This window comes from Anastrepha ludens, chromosome 4, assembly GCF_028408465.1.
Source record: "Anastrepha ludens isolate Willacy chromosome 4, idAnaLude1.1, whole genome shotgun sequence".
In the NCBI taxonomy this organism is placed as follows: domain Eukaryota; kingdom Metazoa; phylum Arthropoda; class Insecta; order Diptera; family Tephritidae; genus Anastrepha; species Anastrepha ludens.
In genome coordinates this window covers 113,883,527-113,900,977 of record NC_071500.1, presented here as the reverse complement: position 1 = coordinate 113,900,977, position 17,451 = coordinate 113,883,527, and the positions used below count along the sequence as shown (strand labels likewise).

Below are 17,451 nucleotides of genomic sequence, written 5' to 3'. Positions count from 1 at the left end.
ATGCATGGAGACATGGATACAAGTACATCGACAAGAAAACAATTATAGATAGAATCAATAAGAACTGAATCGTTTTTGTTTCTGGCTCATTATTGCAAGCCAGTTGTTTACTCAGGCGTTGACTGATTAAACTGGATTTCAGACTGACATTGACATTACTCAGCGTACTATTTTTAATGACTCATAAAATAATTATTGCTTGCAAACTTTTTCAATTCAATTGTAGGCATATTTGAAGTTTGATTTGGGTAAAAACGAAATCTGCGCACTTTTTTACATAAATATTGTACTATTTAAACTGCTTCCTGCAACCGCCTTGAAAATCTTCAAAAGAAATATCAGCTAGGCTTTCAACACTTGCGCCGCCATATCAGCTCTATTATTTATAAATACATACTTACCTTGTCATTTCACTTGTCTGAAGGGCATCCGCCATTCACATTCAGTAATCCTCGGCATACCGCCTTAGCTCATCGTTCGGCGCTTAAGCGTTTTGAATGCGTTGACCTCGTGCGCGCATCTGTCCCTAATCTGCAGGCAATAAATTTGATTTTTTCTCGTTTTCTAGTTCTTTTTTTTATTTATTTAAGTTTGATGGTTTTCCTCTCAACCTTCAATTGAACTTTCACTGCCTAGTGATTTGTGAATCAGAGGTGCTTTGGCTTAGGTGTCTGTTTGTGTGCCATGCATGCTCTATTTACGTTTGAAAATATTAGAGAACAAAATTGAAAGTTCATATTTAACATATTCCAGTAGCATCAAATATTCATCAAGAAGTCGTAAAGTTGTTTGATAGAAATGATGCTGGAGTGCAGCTTGAGCGCTTGAACTAACTGCCTTGGAAAGAAATTGAAGAGTCGATTAAAATAACAGCACTAGATAATAAGGTGACGTCGCAAGCTTCTCAGAAATTATAGAAAAATGCATTAAAATTTCTTCAAAAGTAAAACCATTTTCAATTTTTTGCGCTATGAAGTTGCCTGCTACAGACGCCAGGACATTTTGTATAACCATCACGTCATGTTAACTGTCACTTATGCCAGAGCGTCAGCCCAGTGCTTCCGATCATCAAAGGTCGCTCAGTAAATACGATTTTTCTAAATATCTCGATTCAAGCGTCGCCTAACGTGAAATGCTTAGAAGAAATTTGCTTTTCTATGTAAGTAAAATATGTGTACGTATGCATTTTGAATATAAAATAAATCGGGCCAGACATACGGTTTTGATAAATATTTCGATCCGAGCACCATCTAATAGGCCAACTTTAGTTTTTGGGTTTGAATATGGATCTAGTCCGACCATAAGTAGGATATTCGACGCCAGCGCATTTGGTCGAGGAAATTCCCCTATCAGTAAAAGTCTCTTTGAATTTGGCTGATCTGTTCCTTATTTTTTGCACCGAGTATGCCAATGACATACTCAGCTAAATTGTTAGCGCTTCTAAGGGAATCCACGTATTTTTATGAGCCTTTTTTTATGTGCCTATATCAGTTCCTTCTATCTTTGGGACCATTCACCGCTCGAAAAACATGTCCTTTAATGATGTCATCAGTGAATACTTTTAGGAGTTCACAGTTATTGTCTTCGAATGGTGAGGAAAAATCAACACCATAATTTCCTCGAGTTCCAGTGTGGAACATAGGGCCACAACGAATTTCTTCCATTCGGGTCTGTTTTGCGCCAATCTCTTAACTTCATTCCAGCTAAACTGCATGGCGCGGGTTTCTGACTCCAGCAATCGTCTCCAGGTATTCGCTGGTCTTCCAACATCTGCGGCTTCCTTGGGGGTTCCAGTCAATGGCCATTTTCTCTTTCGGATTTCTAATAGTATTGGCTTCTGCTGGGTTCTGGCCCATTAGCATCACACCTATTCAATACCAGTAGCTTGAGAGTGACCGTAAGGGCAGAGCGCCTTTGTTGATTCTTACGCCTCGAGGCGTTTTCGTTCTAAGTTGGGGTAATCAAGCTGGTTGAGAGCCACTGGCCGTCGGGTCGGGTGTAAAATACCGAAAGGCATCGACTTTACTCAGTGAAGGTCTCTCAATTCAGTAGCATTCCCCAAAAGTTCATGTGAGGACTTCCCAACAATTGTTGTTACAAAAACATTAACACAGATGAAAATGTATTTGTGCTGAAACTGGTTTTCACTTTTAAGGTACTTGACCACCTTGGAAAGCTAAAAAGTACAACATATTCAATAATTTTTTTTCATGTTCTGTATAATAATTATATTAAAATAAATTTTTTTTTTAATTTTTATTTAGAGCTTATATAATACAAAAAAAAATTGATTTATTAAAATTTCTTTTTTTAACATATATCCAGGAGGCGCCAAAGTCGAGGCCTGAAGAAAATCATGTCTTGCGGCGGACAGTTAATCTTAAAAATGGTAATTCTAAAACAAAAGAGAGAAACAAAATTTTCAAAAGGAAGGTTTCTTGCGTGAGAATTTACCACAAACTGACAAAAAAAAAAATAATAAAAAAATGGCGGATGTTTGAAAAAAAGTTAAGAAAACACCCCTGTTTTTCACAATGTTATGCTTAAAAAGCAATACTTTATTAACTTTTTTTTTCCAAAATGTGGTAAATTGGCATACAAAACATCTTAACAAATAAAACAAGACCAAAATCATTAAAATCGGCTAAGCAGTTTCGGAGATAAAGTGTCCGCCATTCGAAAAAAAGTAATTTCTGGAAAAACGCGTTTAAAGTTAAAACTTGCTATTTTCTTTCAGCTGAGTCAGCAAGTAATGAGTGCAGGATGCGCCTGCACATTTTCACTGATTTCACTTTGTTAGAATTCGAATTTAAAAAAACAGTTTCAGGTGATGATTTTTAAAAGCATAAGGATTGAAAAAATGTAAAAAAAAAAAATTTAATTTTTTGAAACTTATAAGGTGGTCAAGTACCTTAATGCGTGAGCATGCGAGTATTTATTCAAAAATGTATTCAAGTCTTTTTGCACAAAATTTTAATTAAATTAATTTCGTTTTGAATCCAATTTATTTTGTTATAAGCATCCATGGCTGCACAGAAATTCACGTAATATTTGGCAAAAGGTTTTTCACATTTCTAATTCTATCTAACATGAATATTTACTTACCATCCTCTTTGGCTTCCGTTGCCTCAGCTCCCCGCGCCATGCGCTGCCCAACCACTTAACCTTTTGCACTGCCTTTTGCATATTCATTCAAATAGAAGCTATCACTCAAATTCACTCAGCTTGCGACTGTGGAAAAAAATGTCCTTTGCCTCTTTAAACATTCATTAGCTCACAAAAGTAAAATGTAAATTCTTTGCACTCCAAACCAACGCAAATACATATGCACGGGGCATCACTGGCATGTCTATTTATTTATAATCTGCATAATTGGAAACGGAATGGAAAAAAGAGGCCAGCCATCAACGGTGACACAGAAAATCCTTTGCGGCAGCAAGAATAATAAAGAAATTGCAATAATGTGGAAGAGGCCAGATAAAAAGTGGACTAAGAGTGATGCATTATGTGCACAAGTAGATCCATATGTGCACAAGGATGGGTGTGTGTGTGTGTTTCGATATGCCTACATCAGTATGTGCGGCCGAATTATGCCACATGTCACATACGTCCATATGCCCATATGTCTGTGGCTGCCACAGAGGCGCATCTTCAATTCGAGGCTCATCATCGCCACTGCGACCAGCTGAGATGACGGCCAAAGGCGTATGTGTTCGTGTGTATTATCTTGCTGCCACCGAGTGTCGGATATCAGTCTGATGGCAGTGGTGCAAATTCTATACTACTGGTTTTCAACACTGTCGCAACAACTGCCATGCAATAACAACAACAACAAGAACTATAACACCTTACACATCACTGCCATAGCCGAGCTTGCACAGCCAAGTGCATCAGGCAATTGTGCTCGTCCGACCAAACTCAATGCAACACATCTTTATGACACTGCAACTGCAACAACAAGTACCGCATGCAGATTGACGTTGACGTCAGTGCATTGCAGCTATGGATTTGTGCAATTGCAAATGGGAACTTGCAAATTGAAAATGAAATAAGATGGAAGTGCTGAATAAGCAGCTGCTTAGTTACTTTGTTGTTTATTTAGCTGGGGCTTTGTCGCAGGCGCAACGTGAGTGGGAGGTGTGAAACCTTGAGAAAACATTAAACAAACTTTAATTAAATTAGACGACAGCAGCGTGGCAACAAAGAAAATATTGCGGTCCGGAGGTTCTACACTGGAGCCATCCACACACATACACCAGATATGTAGTGGTGAAAAGGCCTAGCATGTTGCCCAATGAAAAGAGCCTAGGAAATCACTTTCGCTTGCGTACGAGATTGATTTTCTCACAACAAAACATTAGTACTAGCAATAACAATAACAAATCTGGCAATGTAGCCGGTAGGCGAAACAATGCGGCGCGTCGGAATTCAATTTATTTTCATTTTTAAATGAAGGTCCAAGCGACTGCCTCCCCACCACGCAGCCAGATTGCAAGTTTTTGTAGGTGTTGCTTTTTAGTCACATGCGTGCAACTGCAACTGCCCCAACTTGTGGTGGTTCGAGATATTTTATTGTTGTGTTTTTTGTTTCTGTTGTTGTTCGCCATTAAAATGCGCTTTTGTCTGACTTTCGACCACGGCCACCGGAGATTGGGCCGAACGATTGACCAGTAGTTCCAAGTACCGTGTGTTGTTACCATTAAGTAAACTTACATATTTTTTAACTTTCTTAATTTATATTTTAGTTGATTTTATTTTTTTTATATTTTTTTCAGTTGATTTTTTTTAGTTGTTTTTTAGTTGATTTTATTTATTTTTATTTCGGTGAAAATTTATTTTTCTATTTTTTTATTTACAATATATAAAAATGTAAAAAAAAAAAATAAATTGTTTAGTGTTTAATTTATATCACACGACATGTGTGTCATAAAAAAGTGTCTCATAAAAAACAGTTCTAATTCGGAGTCGGCTTAAAAGGATAGGCCCTGCGGAATGACTTGTCCATCCCTCCATTTATAAGACAACATTAAGACGCACACCACAAATTGGAGTAGGAACATGACCAAACACATAAAAGATGCATGCGCAATGTTGCAAAAAATAATGTCTTCTGCCTCTTTTTTATGTTAGGTACCTACATATTTTACTTCATGTGTTTTATATTTTTTGATTTGATGATTTTTAATTATAATATTATATTTTATAATAATTATAATTTAATAAATATTTCAATTTAATTCAATTAGAGTTTTATTATGATTTTGTTAGTTAATTCAATGACATGAATGTTTTTCTGCTATTTGGTTTAGTTCAAAATAATATTTTTTTCTGTTATTTTATTTAATATGTTTGGTTCGAATTTTTTCAATTAAGTTGGCTTGTTTTCGCCCTTAAAAAGGAAAATGAATTTTGTTTTTTATTTCTCACATTTTTTTTCACACATTTTTTTTATTTATCATTACAATTTTTTACTTTTCATAAATTAAATTTTTTATTATTTTTTATAATTTTTTCTTATTTTTTGTGAATTTGTTATTTATTTCTCATAATTTTTTGTTTTTATTTTTTCATACAGTTTGTTTGTTATTTTTCATACATTTTTTGGTCATAATTTTGCTTTTTCAAAGTTTTGTTTTTTCTATAATTTATTTTTTATTTTGCATTATTTCGTTTCATAATTTTATTTTTTTTTTCACACACTTTTTTTATTATTTTTCAAAAATTTTTTATATAGTTTTTTTTATATTTCATACATTTTTTTATATATTTTTTATATTTTATACTTTTTTTTTACATAAATTTTTTTTTGTTTTTCATACATTTTGTTTCTTCATAAATTTTTTTTTCCAAAATTTTTTTTATCTCTTAATTTTTTTTTTATTTTTATAAATTTTTTTTTTTCATTAATATTTTTTTAATATTCATAATTTTCATGCATTAATATATTATTTATTATTATTATTATATGTCATACTTTTTTTTCATACATTTTTCTGTTTTTATTATTATTTTTTTTTTAATATTTTATTAATTTTTTGTAACAATTTTTATTCATTTTATTTTCATACATTTTTTTATTTTTCCTTGAATATACCGAAATAGATCACTGTGCCTGCAGCCAATTTTTCTTCCGGTTGTGCTCTATTTTTTCCGATTATTTTACTTTATTTTTATTTTGTTAGGCGTCATTTTTGCCAACATCAATTGCCACTAATATTTTGCACTTTCCACTCGTCTACCAACTGGTGGCTGGCTGACTGACTGAGCAGCTGGTATTGTGCATGCGACGACGGGTTTTAAGGTTCAGTTGTATTTGGCAATTTCGTGCGGTTTGTTGGTTCTGCATGTTGCCGCCACCAGCAACACGACACGGCTACCAAATTTTTCCACTGCAACTGCCGCCAGTTTTTGTGACTACAGCAGTGTAATTCATTTTGCATCAAAATTCGCACTTTATTCAGTTCCTCGGTTTGCACAGTACGCGTCGCGTCGCGCCACATCCTTTTATGTGTTTTTTTATTGTTTTTTGCTTTTTATTTGAACCATGAATTGGGCTATTTCCAATTTGACGGGTGGTAATCGTGTAAGCCGCGCCATACTCGTACGCTATTCAGCTGTGCCTTTAGCCTCGGACGCAGGCGATTCAGTGCCGCAGACACCATCCTCATCTGGTACGGCAACCGCGAATTCGTCAACCTCAATATTTCCGGGTTCCTCGTTCCTGCATGCGTCGTCCTCGGCGTCGCGTCATCATGTTCCTGGACGTGCTGTGCCACAGCGGGGTGGGGGCGCAGCCACAACGCAGATCTCACTGCCATTGGACGTGGAGGAGACGGTTACCTGTTTTTGTAGGTAAATTAAATAGGGTGGAATAGAAAAGGAGAGAAATTATAAAAAAAAAAAATTAACAAAAGCCAATTAAATGCCTCTGAAAAAATGAAAAATTATGTACAATTTACAAAAAAATTGTTTTATAAATAATATAATTTAAGTTATCTGATATAAATATAACTCCAGTAGCGCAGCCTTGGTAAATTTTTGCGAATATTTTTTCAAGCTTTCTAAGCTTATTCACGTCATAGCGTAGTCAATTTTAAATACAAAGAGTTCACGTTAAGCTGAGTGCACTGTAACGAAGTTTCTTAAATTTAATCCTTAACCCTTTCTAGTTATAGCCTTTGTTTACTGCGTCCTTTTGAGAAGTAATACTAATTTGTGCGCATGTTGCGTTTAACAAGTCCTACCTTCCCAACCCCAATTTCCCCATTTTCTTAGCTGGCGGTATATTTCATTTCAACCGTAAAGGTGTGAAACTGCACCGAACTTAAAGGTCTTCTCTTCCATTCTTAAGCCTCTTCAATTTCTAGTGCAATCGATATTTGTTGCCAATTTTGTGGAATTTTGTTGGTAGTTTGCACGCATTGTTTCAACCCCCCCAAGTTGTCTAAATATAAAAATAGCCTCCAGCTGCTGGCCAATTGTCTCATCGTGTGTAGCGAAGCCAAGTGCACACTCACATACATACATATGTACAAATAAATATTGGAAAATACATTTCGGCTCGCAATTTGACTCTGTAATGTTTGAATCTTTTTGTTTTCTAGGCGGCTTTAATTTTTGTGAGTCGATTTAAGGAACATAAATAGTTCAAAATTTGGAAATGAAACGACAAGCAAACGCACCCAAAAAGAAAAAATGAAAAGTATCCATTTATTAGCAAGTCATCATTTGTGCTAATACCAGCGAATAGCCGCATCACTTTTAGTCTTCAAATTAATTATAAGATTTAATAATAATAACAAAAGTAATAATACGTTTGCTTATAATTGTTTCGTCTGTCGGAAATTTTATAAATGAGTGACCTTACACATTCTATTAAAGTGTGTTTTCTGTTTTTTACAAAACCTACAGAGCATCCACTAACTCACTATCACTCGACCTGTTTGCGCATTGGCCGACCCATCGCCCTAATTACTGTTTTGCATGTAAAATTGTTTCCACATCGCTGCATTTTTTTCGCGCAGTGTACATAAAACCGTTAAACAAATGTAAGCGAGTAAATGGGCATGCATATGTACAAACAATTATATCTCTGCGTTTATGAACCACTCACCATAATTCTCATTAAGCTCAATTTAGGTAAAAATATAGTGCATTATGATGGGTTAAACCGACCAGCTAAGCTACACCGGACGTGGTTTGTTGTGTGATTGTAATAGATTTAATTTTGAAATGAAGAGAATGCATTGTGTGCAATAGGAACACAGTTCCGGTTTAATATTTGTGAAAAAAAGAGTTTACTAGGTCAATATAATATTAGATGGCTGTCCTTGAAAAAGAGTTCACTTGTTTGGCACATATATCCATTTCGAGTTCTTAAAATATTTAATTTTCTTGGTGTTTCTAATAAACTTTGAAGGGAGATTCTCCAACTCCTCTTCAAAATGGTTTCCCAGAAATCTGAAAGGCATTACCCGAATTGCTAGGAATTCGCACAGGAAAAGCTGGTTCACAGAGATTTTTAAGGAAGGCTGTGGTAGTAGTTCAGTTCAGTAACCGCATGCTGGTTTTCGAAAGTCGCAGTAAGGATTGTGTTCTTTGCTTAACGAGTGTTGGCCAAAATGTTGTTGTTGTTGTTGTTAAGGTGGTTGAACATTTCCACTGAAATACTCGTAATTAGTTTACACCGTTTTACTACCACTATCTCGTGTGATGATGTATTTGTTTTTTTTTTGTTTCCAAGTCAGATCCATTTAGTGAGGTCCAAGTATAACAGCAAATCCTTTATCTCGATGTCTGAGATTTCCTTAATTTGCTGTAGGAAAGGCTTACCGAAGGAGCGGAGTCGTGCCCTGGCTAGTCCCGGACATTCACATAAATATTGGAAAAGACTTTCCTTCGCCCCTTCCGCTTGACAGCTCCTGCAGCTCCTACTTTCCAATGACCTGTAAGGGTTGCAGTGATGCGTGAAATGTTTGGCCATGTAGGTATTTGCTTCCATCTTCTTTCGGCTAAAGCATGATAGTGTGAAGCAATGGATGCTTTTAATGTGTTCAGTGGGGTGGAGACTGTCCCCGCCTCTGCTATGTCTAGTGTCGAACCTTTCCTTGCTAGCTCGTCCGCTATCTCATTGCCCCGTATGTTCCTATGACCGGGAACCCATATCAGAGTAATTTCAAGCCAATGGCTGAGCAGTTCCAGCAGTAAGACCTGTTTGGATGAAATGTAGTTGGAGTCTAAGGCCTTAATAGCTGCTTGACTGTCTGAGAAGATAGCTACTCTTGCACCAACTTCCTTATAGAGCTCTAGGGATTCGCATGCTTCTCTGATCGCTAAAAGTTCTGCCTGGAACACGGTGGCATAATCAGGAAGACGAATTGACTGAGATAGGTTGAGTGGCTCCGAATGGAAGCCAGCTCCAACACCACAGTTCATCTTAGAACCATCAGTATAAATTTCGATATCGTGTCTACCAATCACCTCTCCTTTGCTCCAATCGGCTCTCGGTGGAAAACGTACCGTAAAGCCTTTCTTGAAGTTGAGGTCGGGGACTGTGTAGTCTGATCCGTTTTTGAGCAGCGAGGGTCCCTGTAGGAGGATCATACTGTGACCGTACGACCTTGTTGCCCAGCTTCCTATGTCTCTGATAGATGTGTTAGTACATTGAGTTAGTACATTGAGCGCTTCAGTAGGACTGGTGCTAAGCGCTCCTGTAGTTAAGTATCTTGTATCTTTGTATCTTGTTCAGCTTAGTTTTGTTGTATTTCTTTTCTGTTGCAGGCCACCAAACTAGTGCCGCATATGCTAGTATTGGCCTTACAATGGCTGTATAGGACCAATTGGATAGTTTTGGTTGGATACCCCATTTTTTTCCCAACATTCTCTTACACGTGTAATGTGCTATATTCGCTTTCTTTACCCTGTACTCTACGTTGGACTTCCAGCTGAGTTTGGGGTCCAGGATAATACCTAGGTATTTTGCCTGTTTGGTTAGCGTGAGGCTGACGCCGTTTAGTTTTGGAAGATTAAAGTTTGGCACCTTGGTTTACGCGTTACACATTTTTTACCCTTTTTCTCCTATTCTCCGTATTAACTCTAGATCAGAATAAGCTATTTGAAAATTGTATGCCTAATCCGAACCTTTTAAATCTTTGTATACCAAAAATTGCACACTTTTGCGGTGTAGGTAGGTAGGTAGGTAAGATGGCAAGAGTACCCCAGGTACACTACAAGTAGCACTTACGTGCCGTTTTGATACCATAATGTGGACCACTACCTGTGATAGGATTTAGGGAGGAGATAAACCGTCTACAGCCATCCAGTGCTGTTGATGTAGCGGAGGAGAGAAAAGGGATCTAGGCTGGAGAATTTCATCAAGTCATCCCCAAAGGGGACGCTGAGGAATCTCAAGCGCCTAGCCGCCAGAGCCGGTCATTTGCAGAGAAATGCGGTGTACAGTATGAAAATTACAAACTCATTTGGCTAGAAGATTCACATAGTCTTATAAAGTTACAAGTCAGACAGCAAAGTTTTGAAAAATTAGCGCAGTTGTGAACAACCTTTACATTTTGTTGTGATAAGTCAGATCCTAAAACGAAATATGCGCAGGAAATTTTTGCATTACGCAGCACAGCAGAACAAAAACGAAGTAAACAGAAATCAGCTGAGCAGTTTAGCGCCTCGTCCATATAGCACTCACAGTTGTATTTTTTAATTCAAGCCTGCGACAAATTTTTTAAATTATTATTCGTTAATTTTGTAGGAAAAAGTTAAAACGAACTCCCAAAAAAGTTAATGTCAGCACAAAAACTATTAGCTGTATTCGCTATTCGGATTCTTTGGCCCGCAGCGCAATTCACTTTAGATCTTAAATCAGACTCATTACAAACTGCTCCGAATTGTTATCATAATATATATAATAAATAAAAATAAAACAATAATAAAATAAATGATAATGGAATATATAATAATAAAATATATACATATATATAAACAATTAGATAAATAAAATCTTGCTAAAGTACTCAGATAGGTATTCGCATTGGCTCACGCACACACCCCCCAGTAACCCTTCTCAATTGGAGTCAAACATCTGTTCGATTGCTCTCTTTCGCTACGTGGAATAAAATTTAATTCCGCTTCGCTGCCTCACCGAGGTGATAATTACGCAGTTGATGTCGACTTCGCTGCCCACGACAAAGTCAACTTCGCTGCTATTGTTAAAGTATGTGTGACAGGTTTCCAGCTGTAGCTCTGCTGCAGTGTTTACCTCCTTTTTCTCTTGATTTGTTATGCACAGCACGTTCTCATAGAAACGCTTAGTTTACTGGTTATACATCTCTGACGTTTCCAACTGTAGCTGGTGGTTGAACTGTTGCCTCCGTTTTTTCTTATAACTACAACTATTCGCTCATGTGTTCGTTTGTGTCTGTTAGTTCGTAATATCTTTCGATGCTCACGAATTTCGCTGTGTCCATCAGTGACTGCTGCGTGATGTTAACGCTGCGTTTGGCGTCGGCTGTGACTGCGAGCTGTCGCCGCATTGAACAGCTGATTTTCGATTTTGCGCAGTGTCTTTGCTCTATTCATACGTATTCATTTGAGCTTGTGTGGGTTGTTGTGTGTATTTGGTTCGATTGCTGATGAACATCTGTTTTACGTGCCCCTACCGCTTTCCTGCTTTCCCTGCGCCTGATCCCTTGATCACAACAACCACTTCATGACCTGTTTGTATGCATCTAATCGGCAGAGTCCCTGCTGGGAATTTTTTACTAATCTACTGAATGAAATTATTCATTTAATTGGATTCTACGTTTCAAAACGGTAACCTCATATTACGTTATTTAACGATATTTGAAGTATTAAGAAATCTGTTTTCAAGCCAGAAAGTCATCGAGATGTTACCTAAGATGCGCATTTTTTCCCTCACTTCGAAATAACGTAACGCCCACCCTTAATATCGCTTACAAAAAAAAAAAACGAATTAGTTGATCTTTCTCTTCATTCGGAAGACGTTTTGGGGGACTTGGCTTCACTTGTAGTTTTTAAATTACACTGGTTAAACGAGGAAGAAATGACAAGTGTACTTTGTCGAGCTCGGCATTTTTTCTCTTTGTTCAGTGCCTTTGAAAAAGAAGGAGGTGAAGTTTAAGGAGCTACTCTATATCGACCGAATAAAGGCTACTGCAAAGAGTATCGAAGATCAGACCAAATATTCCAAGCCAGTGTTAAAGCGGAGTAAATATCCTACAGGGGTCTAATGAATGCTCCCGCTGCCGATATTTTCTTGTTATTTTATTCACATTTGTTGTTGATCGTTTTGTTGTTTTTGAAATTTTCGTTGATGTATGCTCTTGCGAATTTCGCACCTTAAAGAATTTTCCGTTGTAAACACGAGAAGAGGGTTGTCTTATTTTGCTACAAATAGCGGATAATTAAATACATAGACTCAATTAGGCACTTAACGCAATAAACAGTAAACAATATGTAAATTTGAAATTTTGAGAAAAGTTCATATACACATGTAAATATGCATACATTAAAATTTGTATAAGTAGATACGCATGTAGGTATATATATATGCATATACATATGTTAGCCCTACCATTGCTCCCCTTTCCATTACTTGAATGCATTCCCCTATTTTGATTGGTTAAATTTTCTTGGCGTTTATCAGCAGCAAATGGCATTGCACAATACACATAATTATTGCTACGCAATTATAGAACCTCCTAATGGATTGGAGAAATCACCAATATGAGGGGAGCTTTTCTGTAAGTGGATTTAGGCGCACGTGTCATTAGTTGTTGTTGTTGTAGCAGTATACTTAGTGTCATTAGTGGTTCGCTTTAGTGAATTTCAGGAGTTCAACAAGTTTTTTTTTTTGTTTATGCAGCTGGGCACTAAAAGTGATATGTAGGGACAGAAAAATATCAAAATGTGCAGAATGATGAAATGAAGTTGAATTTCGCCACGTCTTTCTATCCATTCAGATTACTCGCAACGACAACGCCGCAGTGAGTTTACTTGAGAGCATATGTTTTGGACTCAAAATCAGTGGCGGTGTATTTTATTCAGCGATGAAACGAAAGTAAATAGAGGTCGTCCAGATGGTAGGAAAGATACATATGCGGCGGCCGAAATGTGCAGCATTCGATCCCAAGTTCGTCTCACCAATCAAAAAGCACGGGGGGCTCAATCATGGCGTGGCGCTGCTTTTCTGGAAACGGTGTCGGACCAATTTAGGGTATTGAAGGTAATATGGATGCGGTCAAGTACGTTCAGATACTTCAAAGTGTAATTGTACTTTGGGCGAATAGAATTTACCGGCGATTTGGAAATTTCAACAAGTGCCGACTTAAATCCACTCAGTATCAGTACGTAAAAAATGCACTCAGTACGCAGAATATTACAAATTCGGATCAGTTATTTGAAAAGGCCAAGGCAGCACGGGAATCCATAACTATTGGACGTTGTAGAGGGTTAATAATGTCACTGCAAAGCCGCTGTGCAGCAGTAAGGAAGTAAAATGGACTTTCCACAAAATATTAATTTATACTTTTTTCTGCATTTTTTATGATTTGACTACTATTCTATGTCTTATATACCTGTGCCCAAGGCAGCTATTCTGTTTTTACATCGTTTTAATTGCACTTCACTTTACTTACCTTACAACCTAAAAACAAATTTTTAAGGACACATTAACTAACCTCTCATAGTGTATCGAGAGTTAGTCAAGCATTTGAGAGATCGAAAATGTGTTCATCGGCAGGATGTGAGTTGCAATATTAGAAGTTGGCTGAGAAAACGGCCGGATATCTTAAGTTCTTTATTGCAAAATCTATTTTTATTATTGATGATGCCATTTTGAGTAGTTCTCAGAATTTTTCAGACTTATTTTTTTATAATTTACTGCTTTTAATTAAAATCATTCACTATGCGGGCTGTCTTCCGTCGTTCCGTTGGTTTATTACTTATTCTTGCCATACTTTCTTTTCATTTTCCAACTTAGTCTTCAATATATTTGTTATTTTTCAACAAAATAAATTATTTGACTTCAGCAGCTTTTGTCTTGAGTTTAATAAATTCAGATTTTTCGTAAAAAATGTTGATATTTATAGTCATGTGAACAAATAATAGTTTTAAATTGCATTATTCTAAACCTTAACGGGCCTAAAGTGCTAAGTCGACTTACGTTGTTTTGCCAAAAGTCCACAGTGTAAGTATGTATTGTATTTCGCTAACTCGTTTTTTGTACTACTCCGTATTATTTTCATTAAGATTTGCTGTTGTTGTACTGCAGTGGTTTATTTTTTATTTTTTATCAGCCTTAATTTCCATATGCCTCGTGATGGTCTTTAAGCAGCCGCGGAAATCAGCAAACCATAGGTGTGCACATGTGTGTGCATGGAACACCCTTTCCCCAGCCCTGACACTTCAAGCACTCAGTTTGCTGCGCTTACCCACCCGTCCATTCATTCGCTTTCGCATTTCTTTATTTGCTCGTTTTGATGCTCCCATTCAGTGTCGTTGGATTAGCGTCGTAAATGGCGAAAACGCATAAATCACAATCACTCTAGATTTTATATATTTTTTTTTTATTTTAAATTGCGTTTTTGTCCGATTGACTGAAGTGGATTTCGATTTCATTTTACCTTTTTCGGGAAGTAGTCCCATTACACGCTATCTTCCGTTGATTTATTTTAATATTCCATTTCTGCCGAATTTCTATTTTCGGTCTACTGCAAAACTCGCGTTTTTTAAATGTATTTTGTTCTCCCCTTTTTCTATGGTCCGTTTTTTTAAATTGTTTTTTCTCCGTGCTTTTATTACTTAGTTATTTTTTTATTTATTTTATTAAGCGCGCTTTTTGTGTTTTTTTGCGCATTTCCATTTTGATTTCCATTTCATTTCATTACATATCCCCCTTCGGAGGCCCAACTCCTGTCTACTGGGCTTGGCGAATTTCGCCAGGCGAGTAAATGTATAACAGCAACGCAGTAGACTCATAAAGGGGACCAGTGAAGTAATTGTGACGTCATTGCCATTTGGCGCATGTACCCAAATACTTTGTTATTGCTGGGGCTGCCACCGGCTTATTGTTGACCCTCTCTGACTGCTGGCAACCCATTGCGTTTTCTGTCCCACTAAATCTCACTCATGCAGAATCGTGGTTATATGTGGGAGCCTGTGCGTGCCTTGTAGGTAAATTCTTAAGCAAAGGTAGAGAGTGAATTCTAATTCGAAAATATGCGCTTCACGCGTCTGTAATATTTTCTTAAAAATATGTTAACACTTAATATTTCTAAGAAGCTTTTAATATTGAAAATTTGAAATTGCATAATGCAAAACTTACATTCGAGCAGCGTTCACAAATTTTCTAAGAGTTGGCGCATGAAAATGACAGCTTTAGTCATAAGTACGTGTCAGTTCGCCGCTGTGTAAATATTTCAATTTTCGAGTTCAATCGTGGCAGCATCCGTGCCAGAATCGCATAGCAGGAAGTCTTGCATTTCTTCTTTAGTTCGAAAAAAGTGTTGCTGAAAGTCATCAAATACTGCCATACTGCCAATACAACCATGCGTGGTCTGGTCTCAGTACTATCCGCATTATATTTTTCCTCACTACTGACTTAGATTTTAGATTTAGATTTATTGGAGGTTTGCACTTCGACCTCATAGTATTTGATCGGTGCAGGTTTACAGCTGTCAAAAATATTCTGCTACCTTATTTTGAAGGCATTGACTCGTCGTAGCCGAATGGCGCGTGATTTCAGTGCAGTAGTGTCCGGGTTCGAAGCTCACTAATGGGAACGAAAGGGTTGGTGTCGAAATTCTGTATGTACAAAATTCTGCTTTTTTTTAAATTCTGCTTTCTAAAATTCTGCTTTCAAAATTCTGTATTACAAAATTCTGTATTAAAATATAATGTTAACAATGTTAAAGAGGGAATGTAAATTTTTAATTTATTATTATTCGAGATATTATATTAAATAAAAAAAAATTTTAATAATAATAATAGTTTTCTTTTCAGTTTCGATAGAATCCACAGTATTTTTGCGTAGAACTTCTTTTCGCTTCAAAAAAATAACCCTCATCAGTCCAACTCCGGCTACGCAATCCACCGTATTTTTGCGTAGAACTCTTCTAAAAAAAACGAACAGCTGCGAAGAATTATTAACAAAAGAAATGAATTAAGTCACACTACATATTTAAAAAGAATTCCAAATAATATTGTAATTGGCTAAACTAAAATATTGTTATCGCTTAAACATCATATGTATATTTATGGAATAAATGTTTATTTTGTTACTTCTTGTATGACGAAAATCACAAAACTTGAATAAAGCAGAATTTTTCGCATTAAACATGCAGAATTTTGAAAAAGCAGAATTTTAGAAAGCAGAATTTAAAAAAGCAGAATTTCAAAAAAGCAGAATTTTTTTGCAATTTACAGAATTTTGTCACCCAGAATTTTGTAATACAGAATAATGACACGCTCCCGGCACGAAATACCAAAATATGAGAGATAGTGAATATATTTTCTTATAGCGATTGCCCCTTGGCAGACAATGGCAAATGTCCGAGTGTATTTTTGCCATGAAATAGCTCTTCCTAAAACCCCAACTAGCATCCAGAGGCGTCGTAAAACTGTAGGTCCCCCCATTTGTCATAGGTTCCGATTCTTCAAATAATCGATACGAAGACACTCGATTCTCAAAATATGCTTTCCATCACTAATACCTTATATCGACTTTAAATGTAGGAAATAGTGTACATTTATTGAAGGTGCAAAACGAAATTAAGTTGGGATGTTTTTTTTTGTTTTATTTTTGAAAATTTTTCTTTTCATTTTTGAATTTTTTTTTTTTTTTGAAATTTTTTTATTAGTAGTTTTTTTGTATATGTATATATTTAAAAAAATGTTTTTTTTTTGTTTTTCATTATTTTTTGTGTGTCTGTAGTGTACACAATGGCTGATACTTCAAAAGATCTTTTGTGTTCTGTAGTATTTGTATTCATTGATAAACAGTAGAATTAAGTCCATATTTTTGAAATAGAAAAATTCTTACATAATGTGTGCTATTTGATGTTCTTGCTCTACAGGAAGAAGTCAAGAACTGTGCAATACTGCAAGCCGAAAACCTAAAAAAGAATTATTTCAAATAATAATCCTATCTTAGCTGTCTAGTTCTTATTGAATGTATGAAGTAGTGAACAATTGGAGACGATTTTGCTGTTTTGTCAGCATCCATAAGTTCGTGCGCTTTTAAAGGCAGTTTTAAAATTAATAAAAAAGATGTTTAAAGTATTTATTAATCAATAATATATTTTCCTTCATTATTTACAAAGTCTTCCCAACGTTTAGGCAAATTTTTAATTCCCTGCTCAAAAATTTGTTTGTCCTTGGAGCCAAAATACGCTTCGATATCCCTTTTTATAGCTTCTTTTG

The 17,451-nt window shown here is 36.2% G+C and overlaps 1 long non-coding RNA gene across 1 annotated transcript; it reads left to right on the top strand.

Annotated features, from left to right (window-relative positions):
- The first annotated feature begins 550 nt into the window (after nucleotides 1-550).
- Nucleotides 551-16,311, top strand: LOC128860654 (uncharacterized). Its single transcript, XR_008454283.1, has 3 exons — nucleotides 551-887; nucleotides 977-1,159; nucleotides 16,033-16,311. It is a non-coding gene; the product is annotated as an uncharacterized LOC128860654 (long non-coding RNA).
- Nucleotides 16,312-17,451: the final 1,140 nt, after the last annotated feature.